At 41.2% G+C, this 4,388-nt stretch overlaps 1 non-coding gene across 1 annotated transcript; it reads right to left on the bottom strand.

The window, feature by feature from the left end:
- Nucleotides 1-1,455: 1,455 nt before the first annotated feature.
- TRNAG-UCC (transfer RNA glycine (anticodon UCC)) lies at nt 1,456-1,527 on the bottom strand. Its single transcript has one exon. It is a non-coding gene; the product is annotated as a tRNA-Gly (tRNA).
- Nucleotides 1,528-4,388: the final 2,861 nt, after the last annotated feature.

Raw genomic sequence — 4,388 nt, 5'->3', positions numbered from 1 at the left:
AATAACAATCAAGCAAGGACAGTGTCGAAGGGGCTTTCATCAAATTTCAACAATCAAAGCACCACAGATAGTCAAATTCATCGCTAAACCATCAAAATTGAAAGAGCAAAAATTAGAAAGAGCTTTACATGTGCTTCGAACATGGTTGCGAATCGAACCGATGGACGATCAGCTGGATTATCACCTCAGCAAAGTACCAGATTCGACACAATCAGCAAAATGGTCTCCGACAAGTACTTGGTGAGCGGAGGGATGATCTTGCTGAAGAGAGAGACATTCCTCTGTGGCAAGTTGAGCCTGTGGACTCGTTGTGGCCCCAGCGGTGACAATGTAGAGGTCGGAGACGTACTGGACGCCATTGGAGAGAGAGAGAGAGAGATATTTTGGTTCAGATAAGGGTTCAGATGGGCTTGGATAACCGGAGGGGGGGGAGAGAGAGCTGCCAGTGGCAGCTTTTGTAATTAAATTTAACTCTAGTGGTAAGTTGTAAAGAGGTGACCTTAATTATCATAGGGACATTTGTGTGTTCTGAATTATAATAAGACACTTTAAAATGACCTCTTTTAACATTAGCCCATTTTTTAAAGAGTAAGAGAAAAAGATGAAGGAAAAGAGTATTAGTGGGATGAATAGTAGATGATTTTGAAAAGTAGGTAGAAATAGTGGAAAGTTTTTTGTGAGTGGGAATAAAAATAAGTTGGTGGGGGATGAGAATTTTCCCTTATATTTTCCTGTTTGGTGTGTTTGAGTAAGCTTAGCCTTTTCCCAATAGCCTAAAATGGCCAAGAGATATTGAATTTCTCTCTCATGCACATATCCACCGGGCCAAATAAAGCCCAACTTTTGTTTCTTTAATGTAGTTGTTCAATTTAGGACTTTGGGTGAAGAGTCCGAGCACAGAGAATGAGAACTTAGTCACAGTTAAAGAGTGCTATCAAAAAGCACAGAATTCACTGACGATTGCCGAAGACTATGGCACATGAGACTGATATGAGGAATATGTTGGAAATCTACTATCTCATGCTACTGAAAGCAAACATAACTTAAACCGCGCCACATTGCTGCGTTGCGTAGGCACAAAACAGAAAGGAACTCGATTGAGCTGCCAAGATAAGTTGCATCTAAAGAGTGTATGTCCGATGTGAATTGTCATCCCTTTTCGTTCGAGGCAAGTAAGATGTGAAACCACTGACATCCTATATTGACACCATCTAGGAGGACTGCTTTCAATGCAAGATAGCCTGTTATCATTCCATAAAATGCACCAACCAGCTTCCGATTAGGCAAAAAATGATGCAGCTAAGCTATATGAACTATGAAGAGACCTGAAGCTGCATTGTTTTGTCAAATTAGTTGGGCTTAGGGACCTCAGCTCCTTAGCTCTTCGATCACCCCGAAGCGTGACAATTGAGCCCAAGTAATTGCCTTGCGTTAAGAACAAAAGCAAAAAATGACTGCGTCTGCCGGGAGTCGAACCCGGGTCTATTGCTTGGAAGGCAATTATCCTAACCGTTGGACTACAAACGCTAATTGCTTTTTTAATTTCATCTGTGGTATTTTAGTACGGTCTTGGTGTAGGAAATGAACCTTCGTTGAAGACCAGTATCTATTAGAAAAATCACACATTTACAACTAAATTAGTTTTTCCTTGTAAGATTTCAAAAAAATATAAATAAACATTTTTAACCACTGAAGTTATGTTTATTTATTTATTTATTATAAATAGTGATTCTATTCAAATGAAAAATGTAGCTACTTTACAAGTATGTTTTGAGTAGAGTGTATCCTACATTCCTACTTATACATTGTCTATCACAATGGTAGGATGTATGCCAAGTTATGTATTACTAGCTAGGCGCGCACTTAATGTCTTAGAATAATTATAGTATTTATTATTGTATGAGCAAGTAAAATATTAGAGTTGTGTCATCGTAAATGTATTAGTCCATTAAACACTTAGGGCGCGTTTGTTTGCCCGATTAAGTAGCTTGATAGGATTAAAAATTATATGTCCAGCTGTTTTGAGCTGTTTGGCAATCTGGATATCTATAGATTGGAAATTTCAATTCCTATCAGAGTTGGATATCAAATCTTGTTGAATAGGTGGGATAAGAAGCAGATATAATTTTGACAGATAGATCGACTCAATCGCTAAACATATTCGCGCTAACAACAACCACCAGCTTCATCTCCATCGCATCTTCGGCGGTCATTCCCTTTTGATTCTGGCCATATCCGGCAAAACCCAGACATCTCCGGCAAGGTCCGGCGATCTATTCCTTCCCAAAACATCATCACGTCCTCATGGTCAACCTCACCATGATAGGTCGATGGCGAATTCAAACTCTTGGGCTAAAATACGGCAATTTTTGAGAAATTTTTGGCCATCTCCGACCTCCATTTACATCCGTGCTCTTCGTCTCCAGCCATCGCCGATGGGAAGCTTAACTCATGCTCCAAATCTCCAATAACAAGTAGATGCATCTCCTTTCATGCAATATCAAACCCAAAACTCAATCAATGGAATATCAAACCGTGAATTTTCTTTCCCTCTGGTCTGAGGCTTTGAGCCCCTGAACGTTCTTTTCAATTTTTTGGTTTTCATTTTTTTGTTTTTTGGTTTTTCTGAAAAGGAGAGAGTTCAAATCCAATGCAAAATCTGATGTAACAAACAAAGTATAAGGTTAAGGATTCCTTATCAAATCCAATTTAAATCCAATCCAATCCAATCATGTATTCTAATCCATTCCTATCTTGGTTGCCAAACGTGGCTTTAGAGACTTGCTTCATATAATGATAGTCAATAACACTTAACAAACTCAGATAGATAAAAAAATGAAAAACAACTTTTCTCCCAAAACCCTAGGAGGCGCCTTGATTGTCTCGGCTAGTGTGTATGCCTGGTCCGACGGCACGCCCCAGCGGCGGCGTCGTCGGACCGGCTAGAATGGACCTTGTGTTTGGTGGTGGATCGGATGGCCCAGTTGGAAAGATGGCTGTAGGGTGGAGATGTTGCTGTCTAAGACGCTTGGAGGAGTAAATGGTGACGAGTAGTGGCGGGTTGATGGCCGGAAGTGGGGACCGGTGTCGCCTTGTCTTAGGGAGGAGCGTGGAAGGCCTGGTGGGCTTTTTGAGGCATCGAAGGTCGCCTAAGGGTGATGATCGGGTGGTGACATCTCTAAGATTTGCTGGACTCAGATCGGATCGGTTGGACCCGATTCGATTTGGGTGGTGTTGTTCCTATAAAGGAAAGGGCGGTGTGGCTGGTTGGCGAGAGGGAGGTGATGGTGGCACTACTGCCGGTGGTGGGACAGCATGGGAAGCGCCGGCAGGATGAGAGGGTCATGACTTCTGCAGCCGGTTACTCAAACTTGGGCTTTGGGTCTGGGCTTTGACCCTTGACCTAGTTTTGTTGGGTTGGGCTTTCATCCTTGACCCAATTTATTTTTATGCTTTATTTTATAGTTATTTACTTTTAGTAAGACGCGACTCTATGCCGGTAATAAATTCTTACCACTTTTGGGTAGGGTGATGTGGGTTTTGTCTCGATATGCACACTCAGTGTGCCTTGTCTGGCCTAGTGAGGCAGTGAGTTGTTTGCTTGATCAAATGGACGCAACCTCCTAGTGGCAAGATGAAATGGAGTGTCACCAGAGTTATTTCTGTGCGGCAACATAGTGGGAAATCTGTGCTATTTTTAATTATGCTTCTTTGTGATAGAGTTATCTTTCTGGTATGTCACCGCTATGTCAAAGCAAATGAAGTAGTTATTCGAGCACTATTTGATAATTGGTGCTTGTTAGAATACATAGATTTTGTGGAGACTCTTGATATTATTTCAGGATGTTCTCTTTATGCTTATTATAATCTGGGGTTTGGGCTCTACGCCCCCCCTTTGTATTCTGCACTTTCATTAATCAAATGGCAGCTGCACCAACCGAGCTCCTTTCAAAAAATGATAGTCAATAACACCAACACCATATAGTTGAAATGATAAACCGTTATGTTAACGTATCGAGAGTTTCTCGCCGTTTTCAATTGGAGCCCTCTAGAATTAATTCCATCACAAATTGCTGCAGGTACATTCAAGTTCAACCACTAAATTACTCGAATTGATTTAAAACAAAAATTCTTCGAAAAGGCCTCTAAATTTCTCAAGTTTTTTTTTTTTTTTGAATCAAGAAGAACTTCATTAATAAGAACGAAGATTACAATGAGAATTGGGAACAAAACTTCAAAGTGAAACTTATCCCACTGTAGACTTCACAACCGAAGTCCATACTGACACACTGTGAACTCTAGGGCTGGGAATTTAGCCCGAAACCCGGCCCGGCACCGGCCCGAACGGTCCGGGCCCTTTAAAAAAATTTGGCAGTTTTATAAATCCC

This window comes from Rosa rugosa, chromosome 2 (assembly GCF_958449725.1).
Source record: "Rosa rugosa chromosome 2, drRosRugo1.1, whole genome shotgun sequence".
Classification (NCBI taxonomy): Eukaryota; Viridiplantae; Streptophyta; class Magnoliopsida; order Rosales; family Rosaceae; genus Rosa; species Rosa rugosa.
Note: the sequence above shows the minus strand (reverse complement) of the source record. Positions and strands in the feature narration are given on the sequence as shown.